Consider the following 17,023-nt stretch of genomic DNA (forward strand, 5'->3'; position numbering starts at 1 on the left):
GGCCCTGCTGAGCTTCCACTCCCACCACACCTGACCCATATTCTTTGCTGATATCTCTGGTGATATCTCTATGCTCCAAACAGGCCCTTTATCTAATTCTTTTAGGCAATTAGCGAGAATGCCAAAGGCTCTTCCTGAGACTTTCGGACCTTGATTGTTTTTAGCTTGAAATAATCTTCATGTTTGATGAAATAAAATTCATATTTTATGGCAAGAGGAGAAAAATTTTAACGTAAAATTTTTCTTTGCCCTTTTGGGCCTCCTCCCTTCCCTTTAGTGTGTATTGTGCATCTTCATTAACCAGACCTCCTTAGGAGATAACATTCTTTCTTAATCTCATCAAAGATCATAATTCCTTAGGAGATAACCTTCCTTCTTAATCTTGTAAGTGGCCACAATTACCCATGACCCACTACACCTTTGTAGGTATAGATCTAGATTGTGTAAACTGTCAATAACCTGTGATTTGACATATAATCCTTTGTCTCAAAAATTTATATAACTGTTCTTTGACTTCTAACTAGCAGAATGGTCCTCAAAGCTTTGTGGAAGACTGTCCCTTGGGTTATAATCCTCAAGTTGGCTCAGATAAAATTTTCCATTTCTTTCTTGGATTGACAAATGATTAATTTTTCATTGACATGTCAAAGAGATCTATTTTGGGGTGGTAAATTTTGCTTCCCTACAAAAGCAACAAAATTTACCCTCAATAGAGAACTGATGAATAAAATATGTTACTTCTACAATGAAGCACTCTGCAGTTGTAATTTTAAGTTAAAATTGGAATATCAACATCAACTCTCTAAAAAATACATTTATAAGCTTAACTCTATTTACTGTAAAGTGACAGAAGTACTCTTATTCAATCCCCAGCTGTATTTCCAAAGTTTCCTTTTATTAAAAGGACATCTTTAATAAACTTACTTTTCAAAAATGTATCATATATCTATTTTTATTTCTTAGGAAAATTATTAGGGGTATATAATTGGATGAACAGATAAAAACTTTACAGTTTTTGATTCACGTACCTGAATTTTCCTCAATAAAAGTTATGCCTTTTCACACTCTTATCAACAATGTATGGAAATGCCAATTTTATAGCACTTTTATAGATACTGGTTTAATTACTGAGTTTGAATATTTTCAAACATGATGGATAAAAACTGGTATCTTATAGTTCTCATTTAAATTTCTTTGTTGTCTAGTAAAATAAAATAATTTTTCAAAAGTCTCTTTTGCCGTTAATATTGATACTTATTTTTTAAATTCCATCTGTGATCTTGGCCTGTCTCCCAATTCAGGTATTCAAATTGTGCTTATTTCAGATCCTATAAATATTTTTAATAGTGCAGATATTTATCTGTCAAGCATGTTGCAAATTTATCCCAGTATGTCATTTCCATTTTTCATCTGCTTTTTAAAATTATATTTTGTGAGTAATGCAAATAAATTCTATAATGTAAAACTTTCAAAGAACCATTATATAAGTATACAAACACAATGTGTAATCCAAAACAAAGTGCAAAAAATATGAAGCATAAAATTATGTTATTATAGATATTAACTTGAAATTCTTATGATTGATTTGTTTCCACGTTGGATTTATGGATGAAAAATATCTCCTTTCTTTAGAAATTTAAAACTACTCTGGACATATTGACCAAATTTCCTGTACGTAAAAGCATATGTAATGTTTTACTTTCCAGAATCTGTCTGATATTAGCCTACAATAGCAGTTTTAAACAGCTAAAAATATTGACTAATGGAGTAAGTCCTCCAGTTGCAGACATTCTAATTTGTAAAGTTTTGCCTTATTTTTGACTCTTCCAGATGTTGCCTCCTTTTTAAAATTCAAATATATCTTCAAATTGGACTATTGTTAAATTGCTACAATTATTCTACATATGCTGAAATAAAAAGCAGTATTTGGAGGTAATTTGAGTTAGATTAATTCTTGGAGTTAGAATAAACATGGTAGGTAGCTCAATGATTATTACATGTTTTTGTTAGATGGAAACCCTCTACCTTTTGGCATTATAGTGCTTAGGGCAGATTTATTGATTATATTTGAATTTGTGGGAGATTCTGTCAGGGAGGAAGAAATTTTCCTCTACCCTTCTAGGTTCTTCTGGCTGGTCTAAGAATTAAACTGACACAGATTAACAGGAAAAAAGCAAACAAAAGTTTAATAACATGTATATGTTGGAAAGACACAGGACAACTGAGTAACTAACCAAAATGAAAACCTTCACATTAAATACCACTTTCAGCTAAAGATAATAAGAGGATGTTGGGGGTAGTGGTTTGGAACTTCAGAGGAGAAGAAGGCAATTCACATGTAGTTGATGGAAAAGCAAATGTTTGGTCCCAAGCTGAGACAGTGGGACACAGCATGAACTCTGATCTCTAGGCCACACCACCCTTAATCCATACTCTTTGCAAATATCTCTGGTAATATCTCTATTCTGGAAACTGGCCCTTTATCTAAACTCTTTAGGCACTCAAGGGGGAAGTAAAAAGAAAGACTTTCTGACTCTTCTGTTTCTTAAAAATAATCAGCCTAAATTAATCCTTATGGGAAAGAGATACATGTGGGGGGGCAAATTTTGCTCCCCTACAGTCCTAATCAATCACTGCTCTAGCACACGCTAATTATTATACAAATCAAATGCAAAGTCAAATTCAAAACTGCAGAGAAATTAAATTCCGAGAACAACAGAGAAACCTTGAGATATTAAAACTTGTCTAGTGTGTAACAGCATTAAATTAGTAATGCTGAAACAATTCATTAAAATCTGGAGCTTCCTTTTAATAAATATACATAGTAAAGAAATAAAGAAATTTTATATCATCTAATCATTTATGGTCATTTAGATTGAATGACTAAAAGTGGAATCTCAGTCCTCATTCCATATCCCTTTCCTTCCCCACTGCACACCACCCCCCTCAAAAAAGGGCAAGTTTTATAATTTTTACTTCCAAGATAACATTTTAGGTCTTCATCTATCCTAAGCCACATTTAATGTATTTAAATTTTGACTAAGTAAGTTTGGATGTCTATCTCACTTTGTTTTTGCACTTGACTTGCAGCAGATTTGACATTTGTTCCCACCTTCTAGTCAACAACTTCCAATGCTTTTCAAACATGCCATTTTGGGAATTCTTAACATATTTTGGACCCAAGTTTTATTATTGAAATTAGAGAGTAGAATTCGGCATATTTAGTAAAGAAATAAATTTTGTTTTCTAAATTGCAGTTCCAGGCACAGCCATTTCAATGGGGATTTGAAAGATGGATTAGGGAATTGTAGCTGTTAATTGATCTGATTCTCTAATTAGCAGGATAGACATCTGGCCAATGGCTTTTTTTCTTCCAAGAATTTTGGCTGTTGGGTAACAGAAGGTATTCACTTGCTATGGGTATGATGACTCTTATATTTTGAGAGCAACTGTGTTATTAAGCAACTGTCTCAGAAATAGTTTGGCCCCTTCACCCTGCCTTTGTTGCTTTGTGGATGGCTCTCAGGCCTGGCTTATTAGCCAGAATACCCAAATCAATGGGAGCTCTTGGGCAGCTGGAGGCAAGGCTGCCACTTGGCATTGTAATTTTGCTTATGATATCTTTTGATGTACAGAAAACTTGAATTTTTTTATTCAGTCTCTACTGCTTGCTTCCTTACTTTTATGCTTAGAGATCATTTCCCCAGTCAAATATAAGAATCATTCAGGGGTATTCTAATTACTTTATGATTCTTTCTGTTTTAATATTAAATCCATTTAAAATATATTTTGCATAAATTGAGGAAAATCTTATCATTTTAGAAAATCACTGCTGCTCCATTTATAGAATAATTGACCCTTTTTAAAAATGTTATTAATATGAATCTGACTGAAATTTCTCTTGTGTACTACTAACATTTTGGCTAAACTTCTGTCAGTATTTCTGGATCATTTATTATTTTATTGTTTATATAAGGGACTCCTTTTGTATTGTGGAGTTTAATGGGGATGCCTTTTAATTTGCAAAATAAGTAATATCTTTATTGTTATTTTATATAATATTAATTTTCATATAATAGTTATTTTTTAATTTTTAGTTTACTGTAAGTTTTTATTCCATTTTGATTTTTTTAAATTTTGGAAATAGTTTTTGAAACATCTATACAGATGAGATGAAATTTATAAGAGATTTCTTTATATTGGCCCATTCTTAGTCTTAGAAAGACTAAGCTACTTTCTATTCCACTAAAGTAGTTTAGTCTTTCAAAATTTCTGCTGAATTGGATGTGATTATTTTTGAAGAATATGAAGTAATAAATAAGATAGATCAATATTTTTCTTTTGCATGCTTTCTTTATCAGATTTTGGTTCAGAGTTATGTAAGTGTCATGGAAAGAACCGACAGTGTTCATACTTTTTCTGTGTTCTAGCAGAGAATTTATGACAGGGAAATGTGGTGCCTTAAAAGTTAAAAAATAAAAAGTCACCTCTTAGACTGAGCAAAGAAGCTTTTCTGGAGCTATAAAAAGTCAGTAATCTGAATCTGGAAGGGGATACAGTGATGAAATGGATATCTTTTCCTCAAATCACTCTCTTGAACCATGCTTACACCCAGCCTAGATTCACACATCTCAGTCCTCTGAAAGAAGAAGAACTGCAGGGCAGGGTAATGGTTAAGGACAGTATTTGGAACCAGACACATTTAGGTTTGAATGCCAACTTTGACCTTACAAATCTGATTTTACCTTTCTAAGTCCCAGTACATACTAATGTAAAATAGAATAAAAATACCCTGCTATAAAAATTTATACTCAATTTATATTCAAACAAGACCTTACAAGTCAAGGATTAGTGAAAGATTTGGAAAGAAGGCATTTTGCTCTTTCACTATTTTTAAAGAAATCCAAGAATACCATGTCTCCACCTAATACTTGATGTAAAAATGAGTTATCCATCAGGTAATTCTTAAAAGAATTGAATTTTGCTACATTGTCAACAAATATATTTTAAGTGATTGATCCATACTCTTATAAAGGTCTCATATTTTTTTGACCAAAGACTGTCAATTCTAGACTGATTGAAGTTCTCTATATTAATGTAAACTGCAGCTACTGCCAAAGAAGAATGGGTCATTAATCTTTTTTTATTTCTATCAACAAAACGGATATCATTCTTTGAAATAAAAAGATATAATCCAGGTTCAATTTAGGATGCTAAGAAACAGTTTCTGCTTTGAAAAATAGCAATATAAACTCCATATAAAGAAAATTAAAGAAAAACAACAATGTTACTTAGATGTTTTATGCCCAGTAACCATAAAACTGACCATCTGAATATTTGAGTGGAGACAATAATTAGATACTTCTTATCTTACCTTTGCAGATCAAGAATGTTGCCTACCATATCAGTAAACAAAGAATGTGCGGCCATCAAGCCATTAGCCACTGCATCCACCAACAACAGCGCACGCTAAGGGGATTCAGGATAGACAAAAACAGAATATTGGCCCTAGATAGTTAAGGTGCATATCAAAGGAATAATTTCAATAAGCCCAGACCCTTGCATCTTCCCATACACAGAAAAGCACTAAATTCATTAACTGGAGATGTCTGGTTTTCTTTAACAGTAATCTTTTGATGTTCTGACTACCTAGGGGTTTTTGCAAAAACTCCTACATATCCTGGCTCCTCCCTTACCTTTTCAGAACAGTCCCTCAGAGCTATCTGAGAGGCTGTCTCCCCGTTTAAGTCCTCAGTTAAGTCCGCCAAACAAAACATAAATAGGGTTCTAGAAATTCTAGAGAGGAGTCCAACAATTCGCTGGTAAAGGGAAGATTTGAAGATATTTTATAACTATTTAGATTAGATTGAGAAAATTAATATTCTTCATCAAAGAATGGGTGGGAGAAGTGTTAGCTGACGAAGACTGTTGACCTAAAACAGACTGCCAGATATTTCTCCAACAAAAATGAATTTTTTTGAGATTAGTAAAGAATTGCAATTCAGGGCCAGCAACCATGGTGAGCCATGTGCAAGTCAAGGCACAGCAAGAGAAGGAGAACTCTTTTATAGAGGGAAAAAGGAAGTTGGAAGGGCTATAGTAAACAAAGAGTCCACGGCTTTTCATTGGCTGAGAGGTTGCCAGGAAAGAAGAGGAGTCTTCTTCCTGGTGGGCTCTGCTATCCTCACAGGGCATGAAAGATCCCCCTTCTGGTCTCTCAACTTAGTCTAACTGAGGTTTCTGCTTATTAATTTGTTGTAAGATTATGACCAAGGGATGAGACAGTGTGGAAGAACAGTTCATCACTGTCTAATATTAATAGGTTTTGATTGTATAAACATATATTCTCCTTTTTTTTAAACAGGAAAACACTTTTCTTTGAATTTATTATTCACCTTTATACTGCAACACTCAATACTAATACAATTTATGTACTATTCTTGGCTAGGGAAATATTAGGGAAATATTCTGCATCATTCTAACCACTATCATGTTCAAAACATCTAATATATCACAGGGGTTTAAAGATGATTTTATTGAATTCTAATTGTTTAACTTCTTGTGTACACTTAATATAGTCATGATAAACTGATCTCTTTTAAAAACCGAATATAAGAAGAAATGCATTGAGCTTTCAGTAATTCTCAACAGGTATAGATAGACTCTACCAAGTACTTTTAAGGCTGATATTTTCATTAACAGAAGCCAATCTACAAACTTTCAATTGTTTACTAGTTGACTTATTCTTTCCAGTGCTGTCATTATTCTTGGGACCTAAGAGAAGAATCTGAGCATTATTACCTCTATGATGGGATTATGATTATAGATAAATTCAGAAATTAAAGACTGCTGTTCCTGGAATAGACTCTAGCCACTCCTGGATACCTGACTGGCGTAGTCTGTGAGTTATCATTAATAAATTTATATCAGAACTTGACAAAGAAGAACTATAAACCTCTAGTTGAAAAGAATGTTACAATTTAGCTCAGCGATTTTTTTTAAAAAATTGGTATCCATGGCAATTATCTTCTGGGCATCCTTGAACTGCTAAAATTACAATCAAAACTGTGTGTCTACATAAGTGCATTTATCTAGGTAGATGGCCTATAGATTTTTATCAGATTATTTAAGAGGACTTTGATCCAAAAAGAACAAGACCACATTTATTATATAACACACACACACACACACACACACACACACACACACACACACACACACACACACACATTCTCTCTCTCACCCCCTCTCTTTCCCTCTGTCTCTCTTTCTCTTTTTCTCTTTGAATAAACCAAAGTCCAGAGAGGTAAGCAGACTGGCCCTAAAGGCACTTGTCCTCGTCACACAGTAAAACGGGGTTGGGACCAGAACTGCATTCTTCTGGTTTCCCTGTCCAACTCTTATTTCCATTATACTAATGGTCTTTTGTCTCTTGTCAATATTTTGAAAGCATGAGTCTTACATTATGGTATGTAATCTACTAGTGCATTATCAAATATGACAAATAATGATAGGAAGATATACCCTCTTCAGTATTTATATATGTATTGTATCATTTTGCTTACTTAGGATCAGAACAAACTAAAATTCTTCTTTTCTCTGACTCCTAGGTAAAATTGTTAGGTCTAAAATAAGAATGTCCTTCCCACGTGTTTGATTGGTTGTCTGACAGGCTTTGGTAATTGAAACTAATTGAATCATTAACCTACATATACCAAAATTAAGTGTTTTAATGATAGTCACATTAGAACTTGATGAATGGTTATTAGATGTCAACCTTATGCTTCTTACTCTTAAACAGCTGTCTTAAAGTAAACAGCAGGCCCTTATATCAGAATAATAGTTCAATATATTTTAACCATTCCCAATAAAACCTATATACTCCTAAAGTTCAAACTTGGGGAAATCTTATTATTCCCCTATGTCTTTTAAAATTCCCAATATTATTTATCACAATATCACATTCCTTCATCTTTTGCAATTTATTGTATCAGCCACATTGCACCAGGACTTTGAAATTATTAACTCATTCAAATCATCAATCCATTTTATTATTTTTTTAATCCATTTTAAATAGTATTACTTTCCAAAATAGTTTTATCATTCCAATGCATTTTTCACTATTCTTGCTTCCTTAAAACTGAGGTTCTTAAGCATACAACTAGGTGATATTTAGATCAGATGACTATCCTTTAGATATATTGTTCTTTCCAAAATTATGTGACACTGACAAAAGTCACAGAAGCCTCAATATAAATGGAATTATATTGTTAGAATGGAGGAGTTCGGTGGAGAAATATGTATTTTAGGCCTTATTATAATTTTAATTTCTGATATCTTTTGGAGATTCTATTGCAAAGTTACCTTTTAAATGTGTAGCATTTTCACAAAATTATAATACAAAGACATTGCTTGCATATTACTATATTATTTCATAACATAGATGGTGAACTAAAAAGGGAGCTAAGGACAAAAAAAATAAAAGAAAGAAAGAAGCCTTAGAACTTTCAGCATGGTAAATAATTCATATCATGGCACAGTGTATTACTAAATATTTTAAGTTACATTAAAGAAAACTTATAATTTTCTCAAGATCTACTCATCTAGAAAATTTCAAGTATATAATACATTTTATTCACTATAGTTCTCACCACACACATGCAAAAAAGTAAGCATGTGTGGTGATAGGTAAATTAGCTTGATTGGGGGCATCATTTCACAATGTATATGTATTCAAAATATCACCTTGTATACATTAAATATATACAATGATTTTTGTTAATCATACCTCAATAAAGCTAAAAATAAATACACATAAATGAATTAAATGTTGATTGACCTAAAAAAAAGGGTAAGAGTAGTTCTCATTTGAATTACCCAGGCTTAAAAAAATTAATATGCAAAGACAAGGACTTATCGCTTTCTACACATCAATTAACAAACAGGAAGATACAGAATAGAGGAAAGAAACTTAGAAGTCTGGATCTTTAATGTGAGAACCTGAAACTCTGGAAGATGATCTAGATGCAGAGTTGCCCAATAGTTGCCCAGATTCATTGGAAATCTGAAGAAAGGAAGATTGCAGTTAGGTGAATAATTGTGAATATATGGTGATCATAAATGATATTTCAAAGTATCTGCCACAATCATGTGATATGAAAGACATATGTATTACTAACATCACCATGGTTTGTTGTCTACATTTATAATTAAATGAAATACTAAAGTTCAATTAAAGTTTAGGGAAAATAAAGATGTAGTATTTTCCTCATCCAAGTTCAGTAATCTGTTAATTCTATCTATAAAAACCAGGTTATAAAACTGGTTTCTAATAAAGTATCTGAAATTTTCCAGTAATATGTGTAACTTATGAAAAAAATACAATAAATACTACATTATTTTCTAGTTTCTCTTTACTTATAAATTACTGATACAAAATGGGTTTAAAATAGATTTAAAATTTTCTGCCAAATTTATACAGCAACGATAAATAGTAGGTATCAAAAAGATGATGTGTTGAACTAAAGATAAAAATATAGGTGAAGGGAATTAAGAGACACAAACTTCCTGTTATAAAATAAATTAATTCATGGGGATGTACTATATAGCATAGGAAATACAGTCAATAATATTGCAATAACTTTGTATGGTGACAGATGGTTACTATACTTATTGATAATGCACATCAATTCAAATCATTCTGTTGTACACCTGAAACTAATATAATATTGTATGTCAACTACAATAAATAAAAATTTAAATACACTTATTGATAGATTCAGAAAAGTTACAGAAAGCAAATGAATAGTAAATGATAAGAGAAGAACCTGCAGACACATGAAAATCAATGGAAAGAATGGGATGGGGTGGATAGTATGATGAGAATTCAACAATTTTTCATTACTGGTGTTGTCCAAGTTTAGTTTGATGTAGTCCATTTGTTCATTTTGCTTTAGTCACCCTTGTCCAAGGAGACAGACCAAAAAAATATTGCTGAGACCTATGTTAAAGAGCATACTGCCTATGTTTTCTTCTAGGACTTTTATGGTTTCAGGTCTTACAATTAAGTCTTTAATCTATTTGGGGTTTATTTTTGTATATGGTATAAGAAAGTGGTTCAGTTTCATTCTACTGACTGTAGATGTCCAGTTTCCCCAACTATTTATTGAATAGGTTGTCTTTTCCCTATTCTATGTTCTTACCTCCTTTCTCCTAGATTAATTGCTCATATAAATGTGGGTTCACTTCTGGGCTCTCTATTCTGTTCCATTGATCTATGTGTCTGTGCTTGTGCCAGTACTATATACAGTTTTGGTTAGTATAGCTTTGTAGTATAGTTTGAAATCAGTGAGTGTGATATCTCCAGCTTTGTTCTTTCTTAAGATTGTTTTGGCTATTCAGGGTCTTTGTGATTCCATACAAATTTTAGGATTATTTGTTCCAGTTTTGTGAAAAATGCCATTGGCATTTTGATAGGAATTGCATTGCATCTCCAGATTCCTTTGGGTAGTATGGGCATTTTAACAATATGAATTCTTCTAATCTATGAGCATAGTGTATCTTTCCATTTATTTGTGTCATCTTCAGTTTATTTCATCAATGTCTTACAGTTTTTAGAGAACAGGTCTTTCAACTTCCTTGGTTAAATTTATTCCTAGGTATTTTACTCTTTTTGATGCAATTGTCAATGTAACTGTTTTTTTAATTTCACCTTCTGATAGATCATTATTAGTTTATAGAAATGAAATAGATTTCTGTATGTTGATTTTGCATCCTGCAATTTTACTGAATTTGTTGATTAGTTCTAACAGTTTCTTGGTGATGTCTTTAGGGTTTTCTCTATATAATATCATGTCACCCGCAAATAGTGACAATTTTTCTTCCTTTTCAAATTGGATGATTTTATTTCTTTTTCTTGCCTAATTGGTCTACCTAGGGCTTCCAATAATACGTTGAAAAAAAGTGGTGACAGTAAGCATCCTTACCTTGTTTCTGATCTTAGGGGGGAAGCTTTCAGGTTTTTATCATTGAGTAGGGTGTAAGCGGTGGACTTGTCATACATGGCCTTTATTATGTTGAAGTACATTCCCTCTCTACCCATTTTATTGAATATCTATATCATAAATGGGTGTTAAATCTTGTAAAATGCTTTTTCTGCATCTAATGAAATGATCATATGATTTTTATCATGTTGACTGATTTGTGGATATTAACCATTCTTGCATACCTGGTATAAATCCCACCTGATAATGGTGTATGATCTTTTGAATGTATTACTGAATTCAGTTTGCTAATATTGTGTTGAGTATTTTTTTCACCTATGTTTATCTGGGATATTGGCCAGTAATTTTCTTTTTTCATAGTGTCTTTACCTGGATTTGGTAATACTGGCTTCATAGAAAGAGTTTGAAAGCATTCTTTTCTCTTCAATTTTTTAGAATAGTTTGAGAAGGATAGGTATTAACTCTTCTTTAAATGTTTGGTAGAATTCACTCCTGAAGCCTTCGGGTCCTAGACTTCTGTTTGTTGGGAGCTTTTTATTACTGATTCAATTTCATTACTGATAACTGTTGTTTAGATTTTCTATTTATTCCTAATTCAGATTTGGAAAATTATATGTCACTAAGAATTTATCCGTTTCTTCTAGGTTTTCCAATTTGTTGGATTATAATTGTTCATTGTAAACTCTTATGATCCTTTATGTTTCTGTGGTCTCAGTTGTAAATTCTTCTCTTTCATTTCTGATTATTTTGATTTGGGCCCTCTCTCCTTTTATCTTTATGAGTCTGGATTAAAGTTTATTGATTTTTTTAATCTTTTCAAAAAAACCAGCTCTTAGTTTCATTGATTTTTTCTATTGTTTTTTTGTCTCAATTTCACTTATTTCTACTCTGATTTTTATTATTTCCTTCCTCAACTAACTTTGTGCTTTATTTTTTCTTCTTTTTCCAGTTTCTTTAGTTGTAAGGTTAGTTGTTTATCTGAGAGTTTTCTTGTTTCATGAGGTAGGCCTGTAACATTATAAACTTCCCTCTTAGAACTGCATTTGCTGTGTTCCATAATTTTTGAACACTGTGTTTCTGTTTTCATTTCTTGAGTTATTTTCTGATTTCCTCTTTGATTTCTTCATTAAACCATCGGTTTTTCAGTTGCATGTTGCTTAGTCCCCAGCTGTTTGTGATACTCCCACCTTTCTTCCTGTAATTGACTTCTAGTTTCATACTGTTGTGATCAGAAAAAATGCCTGAGAACCTAGACAAGATGGTGGAGTAAAAGGACCTTGAGCTCACCTCCTCCCATGAGCACACCAAAATCACAACTGCTGAACAACCATTGATAAAAAGAACTGAAATCTACACACACACACACAAAAAGATACTCTACATCTAAAGACATAAAGAAGGAATCATGCGATGGAAGGAGGGGCACACTAGTGATATAATCAAATCCCATGCCCCCCCAGGTGAGTGACCCACAAACTGCAGATTAATTACATTGGAGAAATTTTCCAACAGGAGTGAAAGCTCTGAGCCCCACACTGGGCTCCCAAGCCTACAGATCCGGCATCAGAGAGAAGCCCCCAGAGCATCTGGCTTTGAAGGCCAGTGGGGCTTGAGTGCAGGAGCTCCACAGGACTGGGGAAATAGAAACTCCACTCTTGGAGGGCACACATAAGGTCTTGTGTGCACCAAGACCCAGGGCAAAAGTAGTGACTCCATAGGAGCCTGGGTTGGATGTACCTGCTGGTCTTGGAGGGTCTCCTGGGGAGACAGGGGCAGCTGTGGCTCTCTCTTGGGTCATAAAAGCTGGTGGCAGACATAGGGAAATCTACATGAACTCTGGCTGGAGACAGACATTTTGGCTCCTTGGAACCAAAACCTGGCCCCACTCAACAGCCTGTAAGTTCCAGTGCTGGAATGCCTTAGGCCAAACAATGAAAAAGGCAGGAACACAGACCCACCCATCAGAAGACAGGCTGCCTGAACCCACAGCCACCTCCAGACATGCCCCTTGACACCACCCTGCCCACCAGTGGGCAGACACCAACCCCTCCCAACAGGACGTCTGCACAAGCCCCTAGATGAGACTCACCTACCAGGGGGTAGACACCAGAAGGAAGGAAACTAGTCTTGCAGCCTGCAGAACTGAGTCAGCAAACACAGGTCAGAACCTAGCCTGGGAGCAGCCGTCCCTGGCTCTTGAGTGATGAGAAGAGAGTGTACTGCTGGGACACATGGGACATCACCTACAGAAGGCCACTTCTCCAAGGTTGAGTAATGTAACTAAGCTACTACATACATAAAAATACAAAAAGAAATTTAAACAAAATGATACGGCAAAGGAATATGTTCCAGACAAAGGAACAAGATAAAACCCCTGAAGAGCAACTAAGTGCAGTAGAGATAGACAATCTACCAGAGAAAAAGCTCCAAGTAATGACTGTAATGATGATCCAAGAACTTGGAAAAATAATGGATGCACAGATCAAGTAGTTAAAAGAAGTTCTTAGCAAAGAGATAGAAAATATAAAGAACAATCAAACAGAGTTGAACAATAAAATAACTGAAGTGAAAAAAACACTTGAAGGAATCAATAACAGAATAAATAAGGCAGAAGAACGGATAAGTGAGCTGGAAGACAGAATGGTGGAAATCACCATCACGGAACAGAATAAAGAAAAAAGAACGGAAAGAAATAGGGACAAGGGATTCCCTAGTGGTCCATGCTTCCACTGCAGGGGGCATGGGTTTGATTCCTAGTTGAGGAACTAAGATGCTGTAGACTGTGTGGTATGGCCAAAAAAAAAAAAAAGAAATGAGGATAGTTTAAGAGACGTCTGGGACAACATTAAATGCACCAACATTTGAATTATAAATGTCCCAGAAGGAGAAGAGAGAGAGAAAGGGTCTGGGAAAATATTTGAAAAGATAATAGCTGAAAACTTCCCTAACATGGGAAAGGAAACAATCACTCAAGTTAAGGAAGCAAAGAGAGTCCCACACAGGATAAACCAAAGGAGGAAAATGGCAAGACACATATAAATCAAATTGACAAAAATTAAAAACAAAGAGAAAATATTAAAAGCAACAAGGAAAAAGCAACAAATAATATACAAGGTTATCCCCATAGGGTTATCAGCTGATTTTTCAGCAGAAACTCTGCAGGCCAGAAGGGAGTGGCACAATATATTTAAAGTGATGAAAGGGAAAAACCTACAATCAAGAACACTCTACCCATCAAGGCCCTTGTTCAGATTTGACGGAGAAATCAAAAGTTTTACAGACAAGCAAAAACTGAGAGATTTCAGCACCACCAAACCAGCTTTACAACAAATGCTAAAGGAACTTCTCTAGGTGGGAAAGAAAAGGCCACATTAGAAACAAGAAAATTATGAATGGGAAAGCTCACCAGCCAAGGCAAATATACATACAGTAAAGATAGGAAATCATCCACACACAAATATGACATCAAAACCAGCAATTGTGAGAGGAGAATACAGGTGCAGTATATTTGAAATGCATTTGAAATTAAGAGACCAGCAACTTAAAATAATCATGTATACATATAGACTGCTATACTAAAACTTCACGGTAACCGTAAACCAAAAGTCTATAATAAATAAACACACAAAAAAGAAAAAGGAAACCAGACATAACAGTAAAGATAGTCATCAAAACACAAAAGAATAGAACAAAAGAAAAAAGGAGATAAAACACGTACAAAAACAAATCCAAAACAATTAACAAAATGGCAATAGGATCATACATATCATATAAAACCTTAAATGTAAACGGATTAAATGCTCCAACTGAAAGACATAGACTGGGTATACGGATTTGAAAAAAAAAAAAAGATCCTTATATATGTTGTCTACAAGAGAGCCACTTCAATTCTAGAAACACACACAGACTGAAAGTGAGGGGATGGAAAAAGGTATTCCATGCAAATGGAAATCAAAAGAAAGCTGGAGTAGCAATACTCATATCAGACAAAATAGACTTTAAAATAAAGACTGTTACAAAAGACAAAGAAGGACACTACATAATGATCAAGGGATCAATCCAAGAAGAAGATATAACAATTTAAAATATATAAGTACCCAACACAGGAGCACCTCAATATATAAGGTAAATGTTAACAGACATAAAAGGAAAAATTGACTGTAAAACAATAATAGTGGAGGAGTTTAACACTCAACTTACATCAATGGACAGATTATCCAGACAGAAAATCAATAAGGAAACAAAGGTCTTAAATGAAACATTAGACCAGATGGACTTAATTGATATTTATAGAGTATTCCATCTGAAAGCAGAATACACATTCTTTTCAAGTCTACATGTAATATCCTCCAGAATAGATCACATGCTGGGCCAAAAAGGAAATCTTGGTAAATTTAAGAAAATTGAAATCATATCAAGCATCTTTTCTGACCACCATGCAATGAAATCAACAACAAGAAAAAAAACTGCAAAAAACACAAACACATGGAGGCTAAACAATGTTCAACTAAACAACCAATGGATCACTGAAGAAATCAGAGAGGAAATATAAAAATATCTAGAGACAAATCAAAATGAGAACAAAACAATCCACAACCTATGGAATCTGGCAAAAGCAATTCTAAGAGGGAAGTTTATAGAAATACAAGCTTACCTCAAGAAACTAGAAAAATCTCAAACAACTTAACCTTACACATAAAGCAACTAGAGACAGAAGGACAAACAAAACCCAAAGTTAGTAGAAGAAGAGAAATCATAAAGATCAGAGTAGAAATAAATGAAATAGAGACAAAGAAATCAGTAGAAAAGATCAATGAAACTAATAGCTAATTCTTTGAAAAGATAAACAAAATTGATAAACCTTTCACCAGACTCATCAAGAAAAAAAAAGGGAGAGGGCCCAAATCAATAAAATCAGAAATGAAAAAGGAGAAATTACAAACAACACCACAGAAATACAAAGGATCATAAGAGACTACTAAAAGCACCTATATGCCAGTAAAATGAACAACATAGAAGAAATGGATAAATTCTTAGAAAATCTCCCAAGACTGAACCAGGAAGAAATAGAAAATAAGAACTGACCAATTACAAGTACTAAAATTGAATCTGTGATTTAAAAAACTCTCAACAAACAAAAGTCCAAGACCAGATGGCTTCACAGGTAAATTCTATTAAATTCTATTAACTCTTAAAAAAAAGTTAGTACCCATCTTTCTGAAACTATTCCAAAAAATTGCAGAGGAAGGAATACTTCTGAACTCATTCTATTGGGCCACCGTCACCCTGACACCGAAAGCAGACAAAGATATGAAAAAAAGAAAATTACAGGCCAATATCACTGATGAACATAGATGCAAAAATCCTCAACAAAATACTAGCAAACCAAATCCAACAATACATTAAAAGGATTAAACACCATGATCAAGTGGGATTTATCCCAGGGATGAAAGGATTTTTCAATATCTGCAAATCAATCAGTGTGACACACCACATAAACACACTGAAGAATAAAAACCATATGATCATCTCAATAGATGCAGAAAAAGCTTTTGACAAAATTCAACACCCATTCATGATAAAAACTCTGCAGAAAGTGGGCCCAGAAGGAACCAATCTCAACATAATAAAGGCCATATATAACAAACCCACAGCTAACATCATTCTCAATGGTGAAAAGCAGAAAGCATTTCCTCTAAGATCAGGAACAAGACAAGGATGTCCACTCTTGCCACTTTTATTCAACATAGTTTTGGAAGTCCTGTCCATGGCAATCAGAGAAAAAAAGAAAAAGAAATCCAAATTGGAAAAGAAGAAGTAAAACTGTCATTGTTTGCAGATGACATGATACTGTACATAGAAGATCCTAAAGATGCTACTGGAAAATTACTAGAGCTCATTAATGAATTCAGTAAAGTTGCAGGATGCAAAATTAACACACAGAAATCTCTTGTATTTGTACACACTAATAACTAGGATCAGAAAGAGAAATTAAGGAAACAATCCCATTTACCATCACA

The 17,023-nt window shown here is 33.7% G+C and overlaps 1 pseudogene across 1 annotated transcript in view; it reads right to left on the bottom strand.

Annotated features, from left to right (window-relative positions):
* The window catches only part of LOC309621941 (myotilin pseudogene), a 286,629-nt pseudogene that overhangs the window by 65,241 nt on the left and 204,365 nt on the right, over positions 1–17,023 (bottom strand). Inside the window, exon 4 of the transcript XR_014249930.1 lies at positions 5,375–5,469. The product of XR_014249930.1 is annotated as a myotilin pseudogene (transcript). The remainder of the gene's footprint in view (positions 1–5,374; positions 5,470–17,023) is intronic.

Source organism: Balaenoptera borealis (genome assembly GCF_965194805.1).
Source record: "Balaenoptera borealis genome assembly, chromosome: 2".
Lineage (NCBI taxonomy): Eukaryota > Metazoa > Chordata > Mammalia > Artiodactyla > Balaenopteridae > Balaenoptera > Balaenoptera borealis.